Consider the following 11468-nt stretch of genomic DNA (forward strand, 5'->3'; position numbering starts at 1 on the left):
GCCTTTTCCTCATGGATGAACAGCTACCTTTCCCAGAATCCCTTGCAGTTAGGTATGACCATGCAAATGATTTCTGGCTATTAGAATATGGGCAAAACCTGTCATCCCACTTCTGAGCTTAGCCCATTACAAAATCCCACTATACTCCTATGGGCTTTTTCTCTTTTCGCATCTGCAGGTTGAATGCAGCAGACAAAAAAGCCCTAGAATATTCAGAAAAAGCCCCAAATGCTTGTGGGAATCCTCATAAGACAGTCCTGCGGGGAGAAATAAACTTTGACTGAGTTAAGACGCTGAGGTTTTCAGGTGATTTGTTATAGACATGAGCCTCCCCTGACTCATCCAGACGTCCTGCCTTTGACCAGAGCTTCTGCGGCTGCCACGCCCACCTCTGACCCGAGAGCTCCAGATGAGTGCGCAAAGGGAAGGGGTCTTTCCAAGGAGTTGCCAGGAGGGTGATGTGCCATGGTGGAAAAGCACAGGTTTGGAGCTGGAAGAAATGGCTTCAAATTCTTAACTCTTTGCTTAATCGTGTGTCCTAATCCAGTTGTTTATCCTGCCAGAGATTCTTCTTCCCCTATGAAATGGGAATAACATGCAATATCATATGTGGAAGAATCTGGCAATGGTACTTAATAAATAAATCTAAAGACTTCAGAAAAGCAGCAAGAATGTAGCCAAAACTGAAGGAAGTATCAAAGAGGAAGAGTTGGTAGCTTCAACTAGCAAGTCCAGAGAGCCACAGGGGCCCCCTTATGAGTACTTAAAATGCATCATGACACTTGACCTGACAATGACTCTGAGATGCAGGTCTGTGCTTCCCCACTTTGGACATGAGGAAATTGAAGCTCAAGTTTGCCCCTGGATAATTTTTTTTAAGGCATTTCTTTCTGCTACTTTCTACTGTTTCAGAATGAGGACACAATGTAAGTCTGAAGAGGAGAGGGCTGCTGTCTGTCTTTGCCCACTGCATGCCAAGCACCTAGCACAATGCCTGACACAGACTGTATGCTCAGTGTGTTTTTTGGCTGAATGATGGACTAATCTCTCAGAAGAATAAATGAGCACGTTGTTCCTTTGGTTTTGCCCCCACACCTTCTTCCTCCCACCTACAGATAAAATGATCAAGCCTGTATGTTCAGACTTCTGGATCCCCTTGTCTCTAGAGATGTTTGATGACTGTGTGTTTCAAAGCCAAAAAAAAAAAAGAAGATGCCAGGGTTTCAGAAGTAAGCCCTCCCCAGTTTGCTGCTTTGATTTACAGAAGTAGAACTTTGCAAGATGGATAGTAGGGTAGTAGCAAGTCCTGTCACACTCCCTGACAGAGCTCTGGGTAGACCAGGGCCTCTGATGGCATGGCATTTGAATACCATGGGCTTGGACATTGAGGGCCAGGCAGGATGCCAGATGCATACTAATTTTCCCTGGACAGTTCTGGTTTTAAAACTGAAAGTCTTGCATCCTGGAAACCCATCCATTCCTCCATAAACCAGGAGAGTTGGTCACTCTCTACTGCCATGTCTGAGGATCTATAGTGAAAGATCATCATACCTAGCTTGACTGGAGGAAGTGGAGACTTCCACCTTTGAATGGAACATGAGGGCTCAGAGAGTAAGAACCCACGTTGTCTGAGATGGACTAAAGGACAGAGGCCATTCCCCACATTCTCCAGATGCACAAGTCTTCAAAGAGTCATGTGCATTCTTATGGAGGAGCAGCTTGGCCCTGGACCTTCCTGAACCTCTAGTCATCACAGAGATACATTTCTTGCTTGATTAAATACTTTAAATCCAGAGGCAGATTTAATTTGACTTGGATAAAGAGGGCAGTGTGATATTGCTTATGCCTAATGAGATGGGCAAATTCACATCGGCTACAAAGACTTGCCCCGAATCCCAGAGTTAAATAATGGTGGAACTGCTACTTGAATAAAAATGTGGCTCAAGTGTTGGTTCTTTTTCCATTCTACAGTACCTTAGGGGCCATAGTGACCCCAAACACTGAGTAAAGAGGAAAAGAGCAATTTGTCCACTCAAATGGATTTTTAGATATGCTCTGATCACAACTGTCTCTTTCTTTCTTTCATCTGGTTAATTTGATTCAGCTCGCAGCACCAGTATCCTTTCTCTCCTATGCAGGTTTCTCAGTCTGACATTCAGGTCTCCTGGTTTTAGCCCTAATCTATCTTTTTAGGCTTCCTGCCCATTTCTGCCACATCCCCCATGCTTTAGCCAATCAGGGCTTCTCTGTGCTTTCCATCTCTGATCACCTACCGTTGAGTCTTCTCCCTGGAATGATCTTTTCTCCAATGTCCCTTGTTAAGGGGGACCCTGCCACCCTACAAGTCTTCATGAAGCCTTTCTTCATCCTTCCTTTCTGATCCTGCAGTTAAGTATGCTCTGTATTCATTCAGTGCTACAATAATGCATTCTGCTTCCTGGAGAGTTCCTTGAGGGCAGGACATGGGCCATGCATTTATTTTTGTAACCTCCAGGATAACCTAGCACAGCAATCTGCACATAGTAGACCCTCTATACATAATGGTTGAAATGCACTCCAGAGACTTAAAGAAGCAGGGAAATCTTCAGATTTTCTCTGGAGTATGAATTGGAGTTGGGACACAAGCTAATTTGATGGTGTGCGTTTGAGGAAAATCAGGTGGGAAAAAACTGATGATAGAAATAGAAGAGGGAGAAAGTGAGGCCAGCAGCCTGTTTCATTTTTAGAGAGTCCCTGAAAGACTTAGAAAGAGCCAGCGGCTGATCTCGCCGACCTCCATCCAAGCGTCAGAACACCGCTTCCTGTGCGGGAAAGCCCACTCTGAGGCCCTTCCTCCAGCCTGCACTGCAGTTAACCACGGGAGGGGGACAAACAGAACGCTCTGGATCTGATCTCCTGGCTGCTGAATCCGCGGAGGTCTGTACTGCAAAGTGTGGGGATGTCAGTTACATAAGTTGGACAGCGTTTTCTTCTCTCCCAGGGTGAGGAGAGGGTAATGGCAGAAGTAGGGGGAAGGAGAGCAGCTACTGGCCCGCGAGAACTGCAGTAGGAGCTGGTGCTCTGCCTTCCTTCGCCACACACATCTTCTCCGAATGTGCCCTTGATGTTGCATTCTCCAACCCAAACGAAAAACCTGGAGGAAAAATAATTTTGTGGCTCGCTCTGTTTTCAGTACCGTGGAACATTTGCCGGCCTGGTGATCCATCACCAGACTTTTTTATTTTAACCTGAAAGATAGCCACTTGTCTTTTTTTATTGCATGTTTGTATCCCTGTGCTACTTACTTTCTCTCAAAGCCAAGTTTTCTTTTCTTCCTGATTTTTGCTGTCCTTATCATATTTCTTCAGAGTTTTCCCTCTCTCATCCTTTCTTTAACACCAGGAGAAGTAATACCCATGGACTGGAGAGATTCCAATGCTTGATGCACAGGAACTGGCTAAAAATCACGTTACTTCGCCCACATTCTGGAGATTTCTTCCTTTCAGTTTTTGCAAGTGAGCATGTAACATAGGCTGCAAAATAAGAGGAGGCTCACAACTCAGTCCTACTCAAAGGCCAGAGAGCTACCTGCTTTTAGACTGTAGATCAGTAGGCTGCCCACAGTTCTGGAGAAAAGATGCCCCAGTGATTTGGGATGGCCAGACTTCAATTAAGAGAAGTAAAACATCACTCTTTCTCAGGTATCAAATTCTATCTCAGTTCAGGAGCTGTGAAATCTGTGAAGCTTATGACCCATCAACATCTTAATAAGAGCTGTAAAAAATTCTCCTCTTCCTCCTAAATTATCTTGTGATAGTAAGAGGCTGAGACAGCTGCAGAGACTTCCACCAAATAGCTCTGTGGTCTTGGACAAGTCACTTAAAATCTCTGTATCTTGATTTCTTTGTAAATTGTAAGAGTTAGAAAATGCATGATTCTACATTTGGGGTGCATATTTTATGGAGTTGTCTTAGATTTGGGGGTTGGATTGGTATGAAGAACAGGCTCAAAGAACTGGAATCCAGAATTTTAGAGGGCTAAGGAATTTTGTGCACTTCTTTTCTTTTTCTTTTTCTCCCCAGTTTCATACATTTCTACTTCTTGCTTCTAACTACGACAGTCAATTATATGACCACATGAAAGTCTTATTAAGCCCAATACCTTAGGCCACTTTGGTAGTTCATAAAAGGCAACCAAAGTTGTAGCTGCATCTGCATGAGGCTACCAGGCTAACCTGGAACTGAATGTTCTCATTTGGATTGAATTATTTGCCAAGCAAATACGGAGCTCTTTTGATGTAAATATGAGTGTCCACAGTGACATGGTTCTTAGCAGCAGGCAGGCAGATCCAATCCAACTTGGAGCCTGCCTGCTTCCAGTAGCTCTGGATTACTGTTGATATAAGTTGGTCCAACTCGACTCTTTGGAATGTTCAGGGTTCACCATCATTGGTTTTCAGTGTATTGTGTCAAAGGCCAATGCTGCCAGGTGCAGGACTTTCTGAACAAGGATGGAATCTGCAAAAGGTTCTGTCTGGGTATGTTTATAAGCACAGTATACAGGCAGCCACAAAACTGCTATTACATTTATTGAGAACCTATCCTAGGTGCTGGGGGTATAGCACTAATGACGTTTCTTGAAGTGGTATGTGCCCTTTTCAAGTTCTCCCACAGAGTCTAAATTTTCAATTAATTTTCTCAAGCACACTGGTCACTGTTCTACATCATAAAGGAGAATAACTGAGGAGCTTTCCTTTCTGGCAATTCCAGGAACTCCTTAAAGGGATGTGCTAAGGTCACTATGCAACAACCAACTGATATCTGTCTTTGATTAGGGATGCTAGGGGTCAATGTTTCTCTTTAAACTAATTCCCAGGACTTCCTGTCCAATGGAACTTAGGACAATACAACTGTCAAAGAAAGAATCTACAATATAAAATCAAGTGAGTAGTTCTCAGTATTTTATGGAACTCATATTGAACATGAGCCAGCCCTCTGGTATGTCTGGGCTGAGGTTATGTTCATGGTTGCACATCTGTATCTTGGGAATTGGGCTCCTGAGAAAGGGCTGCCTGAGCTCAAAACACCCTGACATTTTGGCAGAGGTGCTGAAGAAAAGCTGCCTCTCCCTCTGAGGTTCTTTAATCCATAAACCATCAGCAACTTGGTCGTGGAAGACCCCGGCAGAAACAATGTGAGTAAACTGAAAACATAACATAAGCGATTTGCCCAGTTTAATAGCCCTGCTCTGGCTCTCCACCTCCGGTACCTTAGGCATAAATTGCTGACCTCTATTTAATTTTCTGAACTGCAAGAATTATGGGCCCAAAGTTCAGTGAATTGGAAGAGGTAAGCTTTTATGCCTCTGAGCCAGTTTCCCCATAAGCAGTAAGTCTACAAATAAAAGCAACATTTCTATTTATATTTCCTGGGGTTTGTGTATTAGGGAAGCCAAGCACATCCCAGCAGCTCCACGAAGGTGACTGCATGGTCAAATCTCCGTCCAGGTAATGCGACAGAGCCTTCCAGATGGGGCCAGAGGAAACAACCAGAGCAGATGGACAAGAGATATTAAAAATAACACACGCAATTTCACTCGGAAAAGAGCACCTGCTCAAACAGTGACTGATTTACTTGAGGTGGTATTTGTTTGATTCTCCTCTGGCCCCGGTGATGACTGTGTACTAGGGGAAGTTTTACGTTCGTACCCTACCTACGTACTCACCTTTAATGATGATCAAGGGCCTGAAGGGCAACCTGGCCTCCTGTGCTCACCTGGCTGAGGGTCAACACAGCATTACCCACTCACTCCGGATGCAGCAGGAGTGTAATTCTGGTTGCTGCCGTGCCTGCAGGAGACTCACACATCCCTGTCATGTCTTCTCTGTGGCCTTGCCTGACTCTTCCTGCACTATACTCCCTACATCCACTTCAGCCTCTGTTTCTGCCTCCACCTCTGCTGCCCAGCCTTGGCATCATCATTTGATTCCACACATGTGTATTAAACACCCTTGAGACCACCCCCAACTAGACTAGAAGCTTCCCTGCTCACCCCAGTGTCCTCTGTGCTGATGGGATTAACACAGATTTGTTCATGGCAATCATGTGGGTGGTTCATGACGGGGCAAACTCAGGCTTGTGAAGTTTGCACTTGATTCCTCACTGCTGTCCCCTTATATGCCCTCTGTCCTCCCTCGGGGCCACTTTTTGCTTGCTTCTTGCCTCTGAACTTCCCATTCCTGTCCAAGCATTGGCTTTCTGCTACTTCCCTCCTGTGTGCGTGCTACAAATTCTTAGTATGGCATATGTAACCTGCATGGGGTACTCGTTTCTAGGCATGAGCTTTGCATGTTGCCAAGGGCCTTTGGAAAAGAGCACGCCAATCCAAAGGTTAGGTCAAATGGTAAAGATTTTAGCCACCTTAGCAGGCTGCTGGGAGTTATTTCAGAGGAGGTAGTGATTCTGCTTTAAATATTCCCTGTGACTCTGTCCAAGGGTTCTGCTTTAGGAAAGCTCTAGATTGTGGTCACCTTAAGCCATTTTACTAAAGCCAAGTCCAGGGAACTAGATCACAAGAGGTCTTCAGCTGCTGAAGAGATAATGAGTCTTTTGTTTCTTTAGACCACTCCACATGGAGCTATTTGTTATTCAACTGTAATGCTTTTTTTTTTTTTTCTGAGCCACCACCCAGAGCAGTGGGTTTAATTTGCACCCCTTCCCTGCCACTTCTCTAGTGAAGCTAATACCTTAGTAAACATTTGTCGCATAAAAACTTCTTCTAAAGGAGTCCCACTGTAATGTATACCATTGTTGAATAGCTATGTTGCACACCTGAAACCAATATAATATTGTATACCAATTCTACTTCAGTAAAAAGAAACGAAGTAGGAAGGAAATTATTGTATGACTAAGATAAAAATAAAAATACATAAAGGACTTCTGCCTTTGTCTATGGAAGAATTTCTCAAACTTGAATGTACCTTTCACCCAAAGATCTGGTTAAGATACAGGTTCTGATACACTGGAATTGCCCAAGAATCAGCAGTTCTCACAAGCTCCCAGGGGACGCTGATGGTGCTGGTTCCTGGGCCCCATTCGGAGCAGAGAGGGTCTAGACCTGCATTGGCTCTCATAACAGTCATTGGCCGTCATAACGGTCATTGGCCATATATGGCTATCAAGCTCTCATAGTGTGGCTGCTCCGAATAGACACCTGCCATCAGTATAAAATACACACCAGATTTTGAAGACTTACTATGTAAAAGAGAATGTAAAAAGTCTCATGAGTCATTTTTTTGAAAAATATTGATTTGCTTTTTTTTAAAAAAAATGTGGTTCCTAGAAAACCTTAAATTATACATAAGGCTTGAATTACATTTCTATTGGAGAGCATTTGTCTAGAGGACTGAGCCCATGCGAAGCAGCTGAGGAGAGATGAATTGCCGATTTGAGCTCTGGCACCTCTTTGCATTCCTGCGCTGTTGTCCCAGGGTATTTGAGTGCCATTAGTTCCCTGTCTGTTTTGCCTGGCTTCTAGTGTTAGGGTCTGGGTTGACTGCTGATTTCTACTCATTCACTTCCCTCCCAGCCCTGACCTCTCTCCAAATCTTCATGATTCTTAGCTTCCCATAGCCCCTGCGAGACGGTGCCTCAAACCTGCCCAGAGTGGAAGGACCATTCTGGCTGTTTAGAATGGGGGAAGAACATTGTAGGTATCAGGCTGCCTTCACGTAAGAAAAATACAAAATGAAATGAACACATTTAAACAGACTTCAACAGACACAATAGATTCACAGTTGGAAGGAGATTATTTCACTTAGGATTCTTCCATCTTAAAAGAGTCAACTTGCGCACTGGTAGCTTATCTCTGGGAGTAGCAACAACTCCCAGCTTCAGAGCTGATTTCTCATGGGTAATCATCTCAAAGTGATAAACTGAGACTCTTGAAATTCTGTTGTATGAGATTCTACTTCAAACATGTAGAGATGTGGCTTTGGGGGGACTTGGAAAGAAGAAAGAAGAAGAGAGGGTTAGCAAACAGTTGGAGTGGAAATTATTTGTTCTTGGAATCCTGCTCACACTACAATGAAATCTTTTGCAAATTGCTAAATGTCTTGCTTATTGGGGTGCAAAAGGATTCCAAATTGCTGTTTACCATGTTACTCATGCTCTTGGTTAGAGAAAATGGAAATTATATGGCCAGGATCCTCACCTGATCTCATTATGTACAGGCGATGAGGTGGTGTTTAGCCTACCGTGGAGGTGCCTGTTTGCATACCTGCTAGCAGTGAATTGTTTATGGCTGGTATTCACAGAAACATTGGTCAGGGGGAGAGCCTTCAGAGAGCAGAGGGAAGCAACAGAGAGAAAATCCAGGAGAGCCCCATGCTGAGAAGGAAGAGAGTCTAGACAAGAGGAGACCAGGTGAGGGCAGAGGCTGGCAGAGGGGAGCCTCAGAGTCCTGTGCTGGGGAGGTGGGGACTGTGCCACAGGCAGAGGCGGTGCCTGGGGCAGAGACTGGAGCCAGGCCAGAGACTGACAGATCGGTGGCCACCCTGAGAATAAAGCTTGGTATGTGCCCCTTTTTACCCACAATGTTCCATTGTCATTATTTAGTCTCCATGAATTCATAGTGAACTTGTGCAGAGTGGGGAATGCCCTCCTCCTGGAGCAAAATCCTATTTTCATTCTCAAAATTAGACAACACTGTAAGAGATAGTGATAAGAAATGAAGAGTGGAGAGGAATGGGCCAGCTTGCCATAGGGCAGGAAAAAATAGGGAGAAGGAAGTGAAAATGAGGAAATGAGGTAAAGGAGAAAGAATAAAGTATGAGAAAACATGTTCTTAGAAGAAAGGAGCATACCCTCTTTCCCTTTCCTCCACATTGCTGGCTGGAAGGTAGATGTGATAGCTGGAGCTCAAGTAGCCACATTGGACTATGAGGCAGAAGTACATGTTGATCTTGTAGAGGAAGAAGAGAAGGAACTCAGATTCTTGATGACTGAGAAGCCCATACTTACTCTATTTTGCTAACCTCCAGATTTCATTTTCATGAGAGCTCAATTAAAATTCTTCCATCTGGCTTAATCTAGTACTCTTTGGTTTTGCAGTTAAACTAATTCTACTGATAACAGAGGCATAACATGTAAATAACTGAAGGAAGGAAGCACAGTGGCCTGAAGGCACATGAGAGATCCAGGGGCTAGTGTTGGGGCTTCTGTAAGAACACAGTGTGTCTGGGTAGTTCCTGGCACAGAGCAGAGCTGCCTGTGGCAGAAAGTGAAGTGACGGAAGGAGCTCCAATGACACATTTCATCCAGTGCCTTTGATTTTAAAGGTCCTGACAAGTGCTTTCTTAGGACCTCATATTGGCAAGTCCCTGTAGGAATATGTAAGGCTAGAATCTAAGCTGATGGAAGAAGGGTTCTTCACTAATTAAACTAATTAACAATTCATCATAGCAGCCTGTGAGGTTACACTGTCACTGGTATCTCTGCTCATAGGAAAAATAATAGAATCATTAGCAACAACCTGTCAGGAAAACGAGGCAAAAAGTTCTGAAGCAGCAGCCACCTGCTCATTTTGTCTAGTATTTTCTTCTCTCCCTCTGGAAAGACTAACAGGTTGTGAGAAGATGCTTTGTCTGAGACAGCTAGGTAGATGAAGAAAGCTTTTTGTGCTCTGAAAAGTAATGATTATAAAAATGATGACAATAACATTAATAATAATGGCATATTGGTTATGTCTTACCACCATAATGCTATATAACAAACAGTTTCATAATGAACGAAACTTAAAATTTATTAAGCTCATGAGCATGTGGGGTTTAGTTGATGTGATTTGACTGACCTGCTAGATTAGTTCATGCTTCTGAGGTTAGCTGCAGGCTGGCTGAATGCTCTGCTGATCTAGGTTAGATGCTTACCTGTGTGAGGGTTGGCCAGTGTTGTCTGATCTACCATGACCTCAGCCAGGACCACTGGGGCCACGCATCCCTGTTTCATACTTCTCACCCTCCAGGGAATTTGCAAAGGCAAATATGAAAAGGAGTAAGGAATTGGGGGCATTAACCAGTATACAACAAGTGGTATTGATGCTAACAGATATTGGTATGCACAGTCTGCGTTGATCCTGCTAAGCTCTATTCATATATTATTATCATTTAATCTCCCTGCAACCCTAGGAGGAGGTACAATTAGAAAAGGCATATCTGTAGTATGTAGTAGAGCTAGGCTTGAACCTCATTTTCCTAACTCCAGGGCTCAGGCATTTAGCTTCTATGCCACCCTGCTTCCATTCATGGCTCCAAGAAGTAGAGCAGATTAACTTTCCTAGGAGATATTTTTCTCAAGGGACCCTTCTTAATAAACTTCTAGACCTGATTAATAATGAGGGGAAAGCATGTTGTAGAAATAGTTTTGTACTCTGATTGTTCCTTTGCTCTGAGTGCACTTGGTTCAGATTCAACTCTGCTCCAAAATGCTGACTCAGTGGGTGCCCACTGCCCCCTTCTTCCAAGGCTCAGGTGTTAGAAATGGAAGGGATCTGCATATTATAATCTGTGTTGTACCATCCTATATCTCTGTATTCACTGTTTTGTCATTATTCTCTTGGGACTTGAGTTATATTCATGCCATTTCATCTCACATATACTTTAAGTAGGTCTCTGAATGTAGGAGGTGATCAATTATTTCCATTCTCTGACTTATTTTAAATTCCTACATGTCTGCCTGGTGGATCAGATATTGTACACAACTGGAACACACCTTGCATCTTGTCCATGCGCCAAGTTCTGTGTTCTCTGACTTATGTTCCATTTTTGTGCAGTGCTTAAGGAGCCAAGTCTTTCTGTTTTTTGCTGAAAAAAGAGAGAAGATGGTCATTTAAAGGCAGAGAGGTATGGGGTGTGTGTGTGCATGTGCACATGTGATGCATGCAGATTCTTGCCTTGACACAGATAAACCAATGAATAAACTTAATTTGTCTGGCACTCCTCCAAGTGTGAAAGGAACAACCCTCCAGTTTCTCTGTGGAAGTAACCTCCTGGGATGCCTTCACCAGGGGCTTTCTCTTGGCTCGGTTCACCCTGTGCATCCGAGCGCCTGGCCCACACAAACCCAGAATATGCAGCCTTGCCCTAGGACCAGTCTTCTTCAGTCGTTAATGCTGTGACCTCTGGGATTCTGGCTCTTCTGCCTAGACCTGTAGTGTGACTTTGATCTTCCTGCCTTTTAACCTCTTGGTTAATCTCTGCTGATTCTTTCACCTCTGCCCACCCCTGACCTACATAATTTAACTTCATGATTCATGTATCCTTCTTCCTAATTGAGTTTTACATCCCAGAACCAACCATGGAGCCCAGGTCTGCTGTATCCCTTTCTTGTCTTTGGGACCCTGATGCTTTGGGGATGTTCTTGCTTACCTCAGTTTATTCATTATCTCAATGTAGTGACTCAAAGTGCTGTGGACCTTGTTTTGATCTCATTGTT

This window comes from Manis javanica, chromosome 11 (genome assembly GCF_040802235.1).
Source record: "Manis javanica isolate MJ-LG chromosome 11, MJ_LKY, whole genome shotgun sequence".
Taxonomy (NCBI): Eukaryota; Metazoa; Chordata; class Mammalia; order Pholidota; family Manidae; genus Manis; species Manis javanica.